General features: G+C 40.3%; 1 pseudogene; it reads right to left on the minus strand.

Moving 5' to 3' along the window:
- Nucleotides 1–734: 734 nt before the first annotated feature.
- Nucleotides 735–14,454, minus strand: part of LOC124244615 (serine/threonine-protein kinase MARK2-like) — a 51,299-nt pseudogene continuing 37,579 nt past the window's right edge.

Consider the following 14,454-nt stretch of genomic DNA (forward strand, 5'->3'; position numbering starts at 1 on the left):
TGAAGGCCACATGTCATGGTTGGCCTGGAGGGGAGGAGAGGACAAGAGGGCAGAAACCTGAAGTGGGCCTGGCCAAGGCACTGGTGGGGAACTCACTACCCTTGTCTGAGAGTGTGGTAGCCCAAGCCACCCTCCTGGGAAACCCCATAGATACAGTCTTAACTACCCCAACGGGCAGAGAGGAAAGGTGGCCCTGGGGACTGTTTACTTTCATTTTTCTTTTCGGTAATAAACAAAGTCTTAGTTTAGGTGAGATACTCTGTGCAACCACAGCACCAAGGAGGAGCCCTGTCCCCTCCCTCCCGTTCCTGTGCCTCCTCTTCAGGATAAGAGGAAGAGGGAATTTCCAGATGTGGGAAAGACTTATCTCCTGTGCCCTACAACATGGAAGAAAAATCAGAGAAGGGCCAGGGAGAGGAGAAGGGCCAGCAACAGCTACACCAGGTTCAGACCAGTCTCTGCGGTCCCACTCAGATGGGGCCAAAGCACCCAGCCCCTCTCCTCCCCTGGCTCCTGGCAGCCTGTTAAGTTTCAGCTGGTTGGCTAGTTTGCAGGCAATGTTTTCCAAGGCCAAGGAGGTGCCCAATATCTGCTGAGAGACCTCCACACCAAGCAGCTGCGTGTGCTGCTGTCCAGAACTTGTGGATCCCCCACATCATCCCCTGGGGCTCCGTGGAGTGAATGGTCTTTGGTTTCCATGGGAGGCATAGTGTGTGTGGTTTTCCTTTTCTTCATCATCGCCACACAGGAGGCCTGGGAATCTCCACTGATTCTTCAATTTTAGGTTCATCTGGATTTCTTCTGGCATACCTGCAAGACAGTTGTTGTAGAAAACTTGAAGGTGACCTTGACAAAGATACCCCCAGATGTGTCCAGCTGTCCCTAACTGTGGGCAGAGGGAGAGGATAGGGTCATGCCTTAGGGAAAATTCTATTGGTTCCACACCTGCCAGAGCTATCCAGCATGGAAGACGCTACAACTGTACTCACCCAGGTGGAAACTCTTTCAGTTGAGCCTCTATGACTGTCCTGATTTTAAAGATTGTGGGAGGAGACAGAGACTCACTTGGAGGCCATGGCACCTTTCAACCACTTTCCATGAGGGGTATCAAAAGGCCTAGTTGCAGTGCACTGAAACCCACATGGATTCCTGCTGGAGGTAGGCCAGAAGGATACAGCAGTGTGAGGAGAAGATATACAGACAGAGGTCCCTGGCACGGTTAGGCTGTCTTGGCCATTCTGGAGGGAGGCATGGCCAAGGCTGGTTTACAAGAGCAGTTTTCCACAGTGAGGAATTCCTGGTTTGATTTGTGATTGCTGAGAGCACGATGTTCATGGAGGGGACAGGGGTGATCTTCTTCTCCAGGCCCTGACTCTGGTCCTCCTCAGTCCAGTCATTTTCTGTGTGGTTACTCTGAGTCTTCTTAGAGCAGAGGTTATGGGAATGGCAGAGGCAGCCTTGGTGCTGAAGTGCTGCTGCTTGAGGTTGGCAGCCACGCTGTGCTGAACTTTGTAGGATGGGGAAAACACTTTTGGTCAGCTCAGCTGAAGATGGGCTTCAAGATGATGATGTCGATGATGATGTTGCCCTTTAGCTTCAAGCTCTTAAAGCCCAGGAGCATACAGGTGGCTGTTATCTTGTTGTCCCTCTGGCCCACCCACCAGCAAGTCCTGGATCTCTTCCTATGTATAACACATGGACACTATCAACTCTATCCACAGAGGGTCTTTCTAGTTAGGGGAGTGGCTCCACATAAGGCTTCATTCGTCATCTTCACGAAGCACATTCATCTATCAGTTTAATGATTTGCCTTAAAGTGCTGGGATTGAAAGTGAGAAATTTCCCGTGCAGGTTTTTATGGTGCCCTCAATATCTACCCCTGTGTCCCCTTAAGGTTCTGTCCATCAAAAGGCAGTGCTCTGCTGACCAGTGTATACAGCAGGACTCCCAGGCTCTATCCCTCAGGTCCATAACATTGTTATCCCATAGGAGTTCTGAGGCAGCAAAAGGGGGACAACCACAGAAGCTGGTAAAAACCCAGCTTTTTACCAAAATGAGATTGTTGCTGAAGCCCAAGGCTGCCATCCTGATATTCACCTCAGCACCCGAGTAGGTTTCCCGCCTTTAAGTGTCTCTGAACAATAGCCTGCTGACAGTACTGCACAGCAGACACTATCTGCTGGAATTTGGCTCAGGTCTCTTTTTCTTTCATGTTTCCATGAGGCACCAGGTACTCAAACACTTCTACTCCATTGGCGTGCTCCACAAGATGGAGGGTTTTCTCAGTCTCAATCACTTCAAAGACTTTGACTATGTTGGGCTGATTCACTGCTTTTATCATTTTTATTTCTCTCAATGATCTTCATATCTATCCATTTTCTGGTCAGGATGTTTTGGGCCAACTTCACCCTGGAAAATTGACCTGTGCCAATGGTCTCAAGGAGCTGCCTGTCAGTAGAGATGGCTGAGTTGTGGCCCCAGAGTGCATAGGGCTTACTGCTGGGCTTGAGTCAACATGTCCCAGGGTGGGTTTAAAAATGGGAAAAGCTGGTGATAGTCTTGGTCCAAATCACCTCAAAAGAAAATCACTTCCAAAGGAAGTTCACTTCATGAACTTATCTTTATAATGATTTCAAAACACAATTGCAAGTGATCTTGTCAAGATGGCAGCATAGGCAGACTCTGAACTCATGTTCTCCCAGAAACACAACCAGGTTACAATTATTCTTGCTAAAATTACCCTGGAGAGAAAACTGAAAACTGGATAACAAGAACTCCCACAACAAGAGACAGTCCTGACTCAGGTGGAAGAGGCAGAAATTCCTTCTGAAGAGAAAGAAAGCCACCTTTGTGAGCAGCAGACCTTCATGGTCAACCAGGTAGGAGCCACCTTATGGTACGTCCCCTTCCCTGGAGAAGTGGGGACCTTAGCAGGGGCACATTTTCACTATAAGCATCCTTCACACTCAGCAAAACAGAGATAGGTATTCTATTATATGGCTTTACTGGCTATTAACAGCAACGGGGCAATACCCCCAGAAAAGCTATCAGACAAAAGCCAAAAGCCCCCAGCTTTTAAAGGGCCCAAGCACAAATTCACCCATCTCATACAGCAACCTAAAATCACCAAAAGGAAAGCTGCACAGTACTTTGGTGAAAAGAGACTCACCTGGTATGCTCTGGGTGCATCTTGGTGAGAGGTGAGACCCCTCCAGAGACTGAGACATTGGTGGTGGCCATTGTTGTGACCTAGTACAGGTGTGTTGACATAGACCCTGGCAGACACCATTGAAGTTCCTCCCCTAGCCTATCAGCTCAGGAGCCTGCCACACCCACTAGAGCACTAGAGTGCAGGTTTAATCCAGTTCAGCCAGGGCAGGAAGCCTGCCCTAGGGACCGGCACCACCCAACAGCAAGCCCTCAGGCTACTTGTCGGCCTGCATAGACTGGGTGCCTTGATCCTCTATGGGCAGCCTAATGTGTCCACCTTTGTGGGGCAGGGGCTGCATGAGGACCAGGTGAACTGTGGGGGGGGGGGCATTAGTGGAGAGGTGGGGGCCTCTGCAGTGGGGTGACTGGGTATGCTCCAGGGGGTAGGAAGTGTGCACAGAACAGAGTTATGTTGATGGTGTGTGTGGACCTGTGGGAGGTGGGGCTTATCAGTGGAAGAAGACCTGTGCTTCACAAACAGCCACAAAGAGGATTGGCCCCACCTTCCAAAGCCTGAAACAATTGGGTACTCCTGTGGCTAGGGCCAGCCCAACATAGCTGCAATCCTAAGAAAGCTGACAATAGCCTTGCAGGCCTGAGGCCTACAGTAACTCTAAGCCCCTGAGCCTAGCAACCAGCTACACTGAGTACATAATTAATAGGGAAACCACAACAGGAGTGTGCTATTAGACGATGTAGCCAATGTGCTGGGGCTCCCCAAACCTGATTTACAAAGAGCCAGCCAGGGAGGGAAAGACTAGACTCTCTGGGTACCTGCAGTAAGAGCAACCTTGCCATAGAAGAAGGACAGAAGTAGCCAAAACAGGGTTCACCCCTGGATCATTTGGACTGGTGATGAGAGGAAAGCACACTGCTGGGCCTCAAAAGGCGTCTCTTACATAAGGCCAATTCTCCAAGCTCAGGAGACATAGCCAACTCACCTAATACATAGATATAGGCACAGACAAAGAGGCACAATGAGGAGGTAAAGGAATACATTCCAAGCAAGGGAACAGGACAAACCCCCAGAAAAAGAATTACATGAAACAGAAATAAGCAATGAACCTGACAAAGAGTTCAAACAAAAACTCATAAGGATGCACACTGATACTGGTAGAAGACTGAATGAACACAGTGAGAACATCAGCAAAGAACTGGAAAATATAAAAAAGAACCAATCAAAAAATGAAGAATACAATACTGGAAATGAAAAATTCACTAGAGGGACCCATAGCAGAGTAGATGATACAGAGGAATGGATCAGCAATATGGACAAAAAGCTACAAGAAATAACCCAAGCTGATCAAATAAAAGAAAAAAGAATTAAACAGAATGAGAACAGTCTTAGGGAACTCTGGAACAATATCAAGCTCAGTAACATTCATATTATAGGTGTCCCAGAAGGAGAAGAGAGAGACAAAGGGGCAGAGAATCTATTTGAAGAAATAATAGCTGAAAACTTTCCTAACCTAAGGAAGGAAACAGACATCCAAATGCAGGAAGTACAGAGAGCACAAAACAACATAAAACCAAAGAGAGAGGCCCACACAAGACGCACTATAATTAAAATGTCAAGAGTTAAAGATAAAGAGAGAATCCTAAAAGCAGCAAGAAAAAGGCAACAAGTGACATACAAAGGAAAGTCCATAAAGCTATCAGTGGACTTCTCAGCCAAAACCCTAAAGGCTAGAAGAAACTACCATGACATATTTAAAGTCCTAAAAGGAAAAAAAATCTACAGCCAAGACTACTCTATCCAGCAAGGTTATCATTCAGAATGGAAGGAGAGATAAAGACCTTCCCAGACAAGCAAAAATTAAAGGAGTTTATTTCCAATAAACCAGTTCTACAAGAAATGTTGAAGGGACTTATTTAGTGGGAAAGAGAAGACCACAAATAGGGATAAGAAAATTATCAAAAAAAAAAAGGCAATAAATCAATGGTAAAGGCAAAAATACAGTAAAGATAGCAAATCAACCACTTATGAAGACAATATGAAGGTTAAAAGACAAAAGTACGAAAATTACCCATTTCAATGATAAGACAGTAATAGCTAGACACACACAAAACAAGAGATTAGATATGATTTCAAAAACATAAAATGTAGGAGGAGGGGAGTAAAAAAGTAGAGCTTTTAGAAAAAGCTCCATCTAAAGAGAATATCAACTCAATATAAATTGCTATATACTCAGAATAGTATAAAGGAGCCTCATGGTAATCACAAACCAGACACCTAAAATAAGCAAACAAGTAAGTAAGAGGAAAGAAATCAAATGCATTGCCAAGGAAATCCATCAACCCACAAGAAGAAGAAGAGAAGAAGAAGAAAGGAACAAAGAAGAACAACTAAAACACCCAGAAAAAAGTAACAAAATGGCAATGAATACATGTTTATCAATAGCTACTTTAAATGTCAATGGACTAAACGCTCCAATCAAAAGACATAGGGTGACTGATTGGATAAAAAAACAAGACCTATGTTTATGCTGCATACAAGAGAATCACTTCAGATCTAGAGAAACTCACAAACTGAAATTGAAAAGATGGAAAAAGATATTCCATGAAAATGAAAAGAAAAGAAAACAGGGGTAGCAATACTTAGATCAGACAAAATAGACTTTAAAACAAAAACTGTAACAAGAGACAAAGAAGGGCACTACATAATGATAAAGGGAACAATCCAACAAGAGGATATAACACTTGTAAATATCCATGCACCCAACATGGGAGGACCTAAATATATAAAGCAATTATTAACAGACATAAAAGGATAAATAGACAGTAACACAATAATAATAGGGGACTTTAACACTCTACTTATACTAATGGATAGATCATCCAAACAGAAGATCAATAAGGAAACATTGGTCTTAAACAACACATTAGATCAGATGGACTTAGCAGATACATATAGAACATTCCATCCAAAATCTGTAGAATACACATTCTTTTCAAATGTACATGCAACATTCTCCAGGATTGATCACATATAGGCCACAAAACAAGTCTCAATAAATTTAAGAAGATCGAAATAATACCAAGCATCTTTTCTAACGACAAAGGAATGAAACTAAAAATCAACTACAGGAAGAAAATAAGAAAAGCCACAAAAATGTGGAGATGAAACAAAATGCTACTGAACAATGATTGGGTCAATGAAGAAATCAAAGGAGAAATCAAAAAATTCCTGGAGACAAATGAAAATGAAAATATAACATGCCAAAATCTATGGGATACAACAAAAGCAGTTCTAAGAGGGAAGTTTATAGTATTTCAGGCCTACCTCAACAAAGAAGAAAAATCCCAAATAAACAACCAAACAGTGCACCTAAAGGAACTGGAAAAAGAAGAACAAACAAAGGCCAAAATCAGCAGAAGGAAGGAAATAATAAAAACCAGAGCAGAAATAAATGAAATAGAGGCTAAAAATAAATAGAAAAAATTAACGAAACCAAGTGCTGGTTCTTTGAAAAGATAAACACAACCGACAAACCTTTAGCTAGACTCACCAAAAAAAAGGAGAGATGTCTCAAATAAATAAAATCAGAAACGAAAGAGGAGAAATTACAATGGACACAGAAATACAAAAGATCATAAGAGAATACTATGAAAAGCTATACGCCAACAAAATGGATAATCTAGAAGAAATGGATAAATTCTTAGAATCATACAACCTTCCAAAACTGGATCTAGAAGAAGTAGAGAATTTGAATAGGCAAATTACCAGTAAAGAGATCAAAACAGTAATCAAAAACCTCCCAAAAAATAAAAGTCCGGGACCAGATGGCTTCCCTGGTGAATTCTACCAAACATTCAAAGAAGACTTAATATCTATCCTTCTCTAACTCTTCCAAAAAACTGAAGAGGAAGAGTGGATTCCTAACTCATTCTACATTATCCTGATAATGAAGCCAACATTATCCTGATACCAAAACCAGACAAAGACAACACAAAAAAAGAAAATGATAAGCCAATATCACTGATGAACATTGATGCAAAAATCCTCAACAAAATATTAGCAAATTGAATACAATGCATTAAAAAGATCATACATTATGATCAAGTGGGTTTTATTCCAGGGATGCAGGGATGGCTCAACATCCACAAATCAATCAACGTGATACACCACATTAACAAAATGAAGAATAAAAATCATATGATCATCTCAATAAATGCAGAGAAGGCATATGACAAGATACAGCATCCATTTATGATAAAAACTCTAAATAAAATGGGTATAGAAGGAAAATACCTAAACAGAATAAAGGCCATATATGAGAAACCCACAGCTGATATCATTCTCAATGGAGAAAAACTGAAAGCTATCCCTCTAAGAACAGGAACCAGACAAGGATTCCCACTTTCACTACTCTTATTTAACTAATATTGGAAGTCCTAGCCAGAATAATCAGGCAAGAAAAAGAAATAAAATGGATGCAAATTAGAAAAGAAGAAGTGAAACTGTCACTATTTGCAGAGGACATGATTATATACATAGAAAACCCTAAAGAATCCACCAAAAAACTTTTAGAAACAATAAAGGAATACAGTCAAGTTACGGGATACAAAATCAACATCCAAAAATCAGTTGTGTTCCTATACACTAGTAAGAAAGTAGCAGAAAGAGAAATTAAGACTACAATACCATTTATAATTTCAAGAAAAAGAATAAAATACCTAGGAATAAACTTAACGAAAGAGATGAAAGATTTGTACACTGAAAACTATAAAACATTATTGAAAGAAATTGAAGAAGACACAAAGAAATGGAAAGTTATTCCGTGTTCTTGGAGTGGAAGAATTAACATAGTTAAAATGTCCATACTTCCTAAAGCAATCTATAGATTCGATGCAATCCCTATCAAAGTTCCAACAACATGCTTCACAGAAATAGAACAAGGAATCCTAAAATTTATATGGAACAAAAGACCCTGAATAGCAAAGGAATCCTGAGAAAAAAGAACAAAGCTGGAAGTATCACACTCCCTATTTCAAAAAATACTATAAAGTTATCGTAACCAAAACAGCATGGTACTGGCACAAAAACAGACACTCAGATCAATGGAACAGACTGAGAGCCCTGAAAGAAACCTACACATAGTGGACAGCTAATTTTCAACAAGGGAGCCAAGAGTGTACAATGGAGAAATGAGAGTCTCTTCAATAAACGATGTTGAGAAAACTGGACAGCCACATGCAAAGAATAAAAGTAGACCATTGTCTTACACCATGCACAAAAATCAACTCAAAATGGATTAAAGACTTGAATGTAAGACCTGAAACCATGAAACTTCTAGAAGAAAACATGGGCAACATGCTCTTTGACATCAGTCGTAGCAGCATATTTTCAAGTACCATGTCTGACTGGGCAAGGGAAACAAAAGAAAAAATGAATAAATGGGACTACATCAAACTAAAACGCTTCTGCACAGCAAAGGAAACCATCAACAAAACGAAAAGACAACCTAACAGTTGGGAGAAGATATTTGCAAACCATATATCAGCTAAGGGGTTAATATCCAAAATATACAAAGAACTCATACGTCTCAACAACAAATAAACCAACAACCCAATTGAAAAATGGGTAAAAGATCTGAACAGAGATTTCTCCAGAGAAGATATACGGATGGCCAACAGAAACATGAAAAGATGTTCAACATCATTAACTATCAGGGAATGCAAAGGAAAACTACAATGAGATATCATCTCACTCTCACCAGAAGGGCTATAATTAACAAGACAGGAAACAACAAGTGTTGGAGAGGATGTGGGGAAAAGGTAACCCTGGTACACTGCTGGTGGGAGTGCAAACTGGCACAGCCACTATGGGAAAGAGTATAGAGTTTCCTCAGAAAATTAAGAACAGATCTACCATGTGATCCAGCTATCCCACTGCTGGGTATTTATCCAAAGAACTTGAACACACAAATGCATAAAGATACATGCACCCCTCTGCTCACTGCAGCATTATTCACAATAGCCAAGACTTGCAAGCGACCTAGGTGCCCATCAAGGGACGAATGGATAAAGAAGATGTGGTATATATACACAACGGAATACTACTCAGCCATAAGAAATGATAAAATCCGGACATTTGTGACAACATGCATGGACTTTGAGGGTATTATGATAAGTGAGAAAAGTAAGAGAGAGAAAGTCAAATACCATATGATCTCACTCATAAGTAGAAGATAAAAACAACAAACAAACAAACACATAGCAACAGAGATTGGATTGGTGGTTACCAGAGGGGAAGTGGGAAGGGAGGAGGGCAAAAGGGGAGATTAGGCACAAATGTGTGGTGACGGACTGTAATTAGTCTTTGGGCGGTGAACATGATGCAATTTACACAGAATTCGAAATATATTGCAATGTACACCTGAAAGTTATATAATATTATAATCCAATGTTACTGCCATAAAAAAATAAAATGATCTAAAATTAAAAAAAAAGAGAACAAATAAATAAAACAAAAGAGAGGGTTTACAGGGACCAATGTAGACACTATGACACAAATTGAGGGCTGTGATTAACTCTGCTGTACACCTGAAATCCAAAAATAAATAAGCAAACACACAAAACAAAACAAAACAAAAACACAGTGGCAGACAAAAATAAAAATCTGAAAACTACTCTATCAAACTATATAAAAAAGAGAAAATGAGAAAAATAAAGAAAGAAAAATGAAAAAATAGAATAAAGGAAATGAAAATGAGAAAAAGAAAAATGAGAATAAAAAGGAGGTAATAAAGCATGACAAAAAAGAAAAGAAACAAAAAGTTAAGAAATTAAATAACAAGAGAATGAAGTAAAAAAAAGGCATAAAGAAAAAATTGTGAAATAAAATGGAAAGAGTAAAGAAGAAATGAGAAATAAAAAAGAAAAGAATAAATTTAAAAATTGAGAAAAATTAAAGAATAAAGGAAAAAATTTAAAAAGAAAGAATAAAGTAATGAAGAAAATAATTAAAAAATACAAAACAGACACCCTCCTTCCCCCCCAAGTCAATGTGATGTAGTCAAAGGAAGAAACGAGTGAACTTTGCTCAAATCCTCAAATCAGCTTCCTGAGCTAGAAGGATGCACAGCCAGGCAGTGGACTCCTTCCTGAAGCCCAGCCAGGGAATGACTCCTCAGGAGGTCATATCAAAAATTCAACTGAATAGGACTGAGAACAATCAACTCAGTTTTATCTACCATAGTGGTTCTCTTTCACTTTTTGACTTCAAGAACTCTTTACACTCCTAAAAATTATTGAGGACCCCAATGAGTTTTTTGGATTTGTCGTTGCTTTGTTTTACGTGATAGCTATCAACAGTTATCTTAACAATTAAAACATGTAGAAAGCTTCAATGGATTTTTTACTTCTAATTTGCAAAGCTGTAACAATTTTTGGCTTTAAAAGCTCTCATCATGACTACACTTAAATTACTCAATTACTTTTTCTTTAAGTTCTAAATGATTGGTCTCGAGCTTATGCTGCAACTTAACTAGCACCATAAAAGTATACAAACATGTTGTTGCAAAAGACTCAATAAGGTACTTTATTAACATTTATAAAGTTGGAGGGAACATAGCTTTTGGCATATTTTCATTTCTTATTTGCAGTTTGGCCCAGTTTCTTTGGCATAAATTCTTCCCTTCCACGGGTCAAAGAACTCGCTGATATGTCAGTTAAACGTGGAGGTTGCAGCTGTGGGTTGAGAAAGTCTTCTAATCTCCACCTTGTAAGCCAGCAACATGTCAAATAAAAGCAAATTTGGATTTAGGGAAGGAGAGACTCTATTCAAAAGATGATTGCAGTAGAGGGAAAGGACTATTGCAATATAAAATCTTGAAGTATCTCTAAGGTCAGGCTGAAAGGGCTTGTCTTTTATATGGAGGAGTCAACAAGACTAGAAAGAATGGGGTGTGGGCATGAGAGGTGAGCTCATGGAGTGACAGGACTCGCGTGGGAGCCCTCTTCCTTTGTGACCAGCTGATTCTCAAGAGAAGCTGTTAAGAGGGGGTTGCTCTGCATTCTAATACTTGCTTAACCTCAGTGTGAATGAAAAAGATAGCCCTTTTGGGGCTGGTATCTGGCCTTTTAGAGAAATTTCGATGACTCTGATCTAGAAAATATTCAATTCATTGAATATTTTTCTATCTCTGATAAAGCTATAGAAACACAATTTACCAGAATATAGCCTTCATGATGGCAAAGATTTTTGTCAGTTTCAAACACTATTTTATCCCTAACCCTAGAATACTGCATGGCACATGGTAGGTGTGCACTAAATGTTTAATGAGTAAATTAATGCACAATAAAGCAATTTTAATTGTAAAATTCAATCCATTTTATCTCTGTTTTAGCTATTAGGGACAAGTGATAACTTGTTTCATTTAATATTCCATTGCCTAAAGTAATGAACTTTTTCTTTGATTTTTGGCAACACATCGATACAGCTAAAAGTTATACGAAACAAGGAGAAGAAATTATGTATATAACGAATAGAAATAAGAACATGAACAAATACAAACAACGGATTTAAGTCAGGCAATATTATAAGCTGAAAAATTTCAACTCTGGCTTGGTGTCTTGAAATTTTTTAAAAGTACACACACTTTGGAGTTCATATTTCCCAATCATTTTAGCCCAAAGAGGGTGATTTTAATGCGTTGGATTTAGCACAGGAGTAGAATATGTGGCCTAAATTATAGCAGCCACTTTGAAGTCACCGAAGAATAAAAATAGTATACTTTTTTCCTTCCATTTGCCCCTTTTTAAAATATATTTTAACATAAGTTTTCACTGTCTTTAGCTACCAGATCTGCTTTGGCTAATAATTTGGAATGAGAAAGTAATCAATACAATTTTGCAGAAAGTACTATCTTTTGAAAGATATCTCTATATTCATTCAATGACAAATAATACTTTTTCAGGCACCTACCATGTGCCTGATAATATTCCAGCCAATGCAGCAGGCAGTGAACAAAACATTCAAAGTCCCTACTATCACGCAGCTTATCTTTTATATATCTATGTCTAAAACGAATACAACAATTTTACCTCAACTCTCAAATACTACAAGTGTTACTCTCAGAAGTAGATTAATTTCATCCCCTCTATGGACCCAGAAACCCTCTTAAACAAACAAACAGAAACTAAAAGGAACAAGTGAAGTGTGGAAGAAGGAACCTTGGATTTGGGACAAGGGAGACTTGGAATTTAGCTCCTCACTCCCCATTAACTGGCCATCTAATGATGGGCAAGGCACCTAGCCTCACTGATGCACATCTTGTCCTTGCCTATGGCTGCTCTGAGATGGCCTGAAACTGTTGGCTAGATCATAGTTCTCTATTACCATGTGTTGATGTTCGGTTTCTTAACATACAGTGCTAAATTCAGATACTCAAGCATGTAGTTTTGAGAGGCCCCATGCTAAAGCACATACATCCACAGATGAAATGCCATGGCTTCTCAGTGAAGCCTACCCTAAAGAATCCTCAGGTGCAGCAGGAACCAATTCCTTCAACCCATCCCTTCCCACACTCCAACACCCACACACAAAAAGAGAAATAGAATATTAAAGTGCACGCTCCCCATGCTCTGTTAAAAATACTCTCTGGTTTGTGCATTTGTTGTGGTCTTCATCTGACCCTCATCATTATGGGTTCTGCTGTGTATCACCCACCCCAGTTTCCCATCATCATCATGAGATCCTCTGTGCATCACCCACACCAAGTTCCCATCATATTCATGGAGTCCCCTGTGCATCACCCACCCAGGTTCCCACCATCATCATGGGGTCTTCGGTGCACCACTCACCCAGGTTCCCATCATCATTATAGGGGTCCACCGTGCACCACCCACCCAAGTGCCCATCATCGTTGTGGGGTCCACTGTGCATCACCCACCCAGGTTCCCATCATCCTCATGGGGTCTTCTGTGCATTGCCCACCCCAGGTTCCCTTCATCATCATGGGGTCCTCTGTGCATCACCCACCCAGGTTCCCATCATCATGGGGTCCGCTGTGCATCACCCGCCCCAGTTTTCCATCATCATCACGGGATCTGCTGTGCATCATCCAAATCTGGTTCTTATTACCTCCACTGCCATGCTATGTGACCAACATTCTTTCTCATTTTCCTCTCTCTTCTCTGCTCTTATTTCTTACTGTCCATTTTGCTTCTAGTCAGTTCTACACATCTTGGCTTTGCAAAAAGCAGAGTGTTTCATCAACCTATTGTGAATCAGGTTGGCTAGGGCCCGTGAATATCATAATGTGGTCCTCTCAGAGGCTGCTTCTCCAGGGTAGATCTAAGACAAAGTGTGTCATCAGAGTCTCCTAGTGCCTCTTTCTGCTCTTTAGAATTCGCTACTCCCGAGACCCCCCATTCCTTAATGCTAAAGACCATTTTGTCAGCCCAGCTCCAGGATCCAAACAGTTCTCAGATTATCTCTTCAAACAAAACTTACCTGTCTTTTTATCTCAGGTCTTTGGTGGCTGAGAGATTTCATTCACAAGATGATAGTTCTCTCTCTCACCCTGTGTGGGATGTCCTAGGCACTTGTTCCTGAAGCTGGGAGACACATCTATCTCTCTCCCAGGTCTGAGCCTCGTGTTACAGGATTACTCCCAGAAAATGTTTATGAAGTGGTTTATCCCTTTACAAGACAAACAGTGCTCTATCCTAGACAGGAAAGAGATGAAAAATAACTGGTGCCTGATGTCTAAGATATTGTAACCCTACCATTTTGGAATAGTACCAAGAATTGCCTAAGAGAGAAAGAAAAATGGCACATACCCTGTGAGACTGGAGAACTATTAGCTGAACCTCACAAATTTGAGGCAAACTAGTATAGAACACATACTGCTTTATAACAACCCTATCATTTTTTTTTTCTGGATTTCTTCAGCCTCAGCTTTCTCCACCCCAAAGTGAGCCTACCAAAAATGGAGAAAACATTCCAGATGCTATTGTGCTATTGTTCAGTAAAATGCCACTTTCATCTGGTCTGTGTTATTTGGTATCCATTTTTAAATATGAATAAGCATCTCACTTGTTCTTTTGATGACTGTTAGCACTTGGCAGCTGCCAGCATTGTTCTACACACAGTAATTCTGACAACACCCTTGCTCAATAGAACCCAGTGGAGGGCATGGGAAAATCAGACTAGTTTGCTTGAGAAAGCATGAAATACCCATTCCAAGTGAACTTTTACTTATAATATAGCCCAAATCCTCTAATCCCTCTAAGTCT

Source organism: Equus quagga, chromosome 9, assembly GCF_021613505.1.
Source record: "Equus quagga isolate Etosha38 chromosome 9, UCLA_HA_Equagga_1.0, whole genome shotgun sequence".
NCBI lineage: Eukaryota > Metazoa > Chordata > Mammalia > Perissodactyla > Equidae > Equus > Equus quagga.